We start from the raw sequence: 1,094 nt of genomic DNA, 5'->3' as shown, positions 1-1,094 counted from the left end.
ATATGAGGAATTCTTAATCTCAGGAAACAAACTGAGGGTTGCTGGAGTGGTGGGGGGTGGGAGGGATGGGGTGGCTGGGTGATAGACATTGGGGAGGGTATGTGCTATGGTGAGCACTGAATTGTACAAGACTGATGAATCACGGATCTGTACTTCTGAAACACACACTGCAATATATGTTAAGAAAAAAAAAGAAGAAGATAGCAGGAGGGGAAGAATGAAGTGGAGTAAGTCGGAGGGGGAGAGGAACCATTAGAGATGATGGACTCTGAAAAACAAACTGAGGGTTCTAGAGGGGAGGAGGGTGGGGGGATGGGTTAGCCTGGTGATGGGTATTAAAGACGGCACATTCTGCGTGGAGCACTGGGTGTGATACACAAACAATGAATCATGGAACACATCAAAAACTAATGATGTAATGTATGGTGATTAACATAACAATAAAAATTATTAAAAATAAAAGAATTTGCCATGGGTTTCATGTTTACAGCTCCATCCAGGGAGCAGCCCAAACAATCTGGGAGAGAGAATCTGATCTGCCCAATTTAGGTGAGGTGTTCACTTGTCTACTCTCCCCTGGCTGAAGGGTTAGATCACACAGTGTGAATGAGGCTGCTGGGGTCCCACTCTGGTACGGGAGAGTTAACGGGGCTGATCAGACACCCGAGAGGTATCTTGCGGACTTCTGAGATCACAAACTTTTCTCGTTTTTGTTATTCCAGGTCTCCTGGCAACTAAGATAACAGGAGAAGCTTCAGGATATTTTTTCCCCAATGCTTGGAAGCTTTTAGCAATTCAGCTTTGACAGCCCTCTGTGGGAGGTGTTGATCATCCTCCATTAATGTTTCTTGGTTCACAGTGAGCTCTCAGTCTTCATTCAGATCTTCTTTTGTTGATGACTTGTGACTGGCTAGTCTTCGGGTGGAAGAGCTGGTGGCGTTATGGGAAGTGAGGTTATGGTCCCCTCTGATTTCCATATGCTCTGTTTGGGGTAAACAGGCACTTCTGGCCATGGGCTGAATGAGGGTAAATCTCTGTGGCTCTTGGAACTTTTTCTTTGGGGTCTTTGTATATAGCTCACTCAACAGCTGCAA

This window comes from Callorhinus ursinus, unplaced genomic scaffold, assembly GCF_003265705.2.
Source record: "Callorhinus ursinus isolate GAN/ISIS: 27379988/994484 unplaced genomic scaffold, GSC_fseal_2.0 scaffold1, whole genome shotgun sequence".
In the NCBI taxonomy this organism is placed as follows: domain Eukaryota; kingdom Metazoa; phylum Chordata; class Mammalia; order Carnivora; family Otariidae; genus Callorhinus; species Callorhinus ursinus.
Note: the sequence above shows the minus strand (reverse complement) of the source record.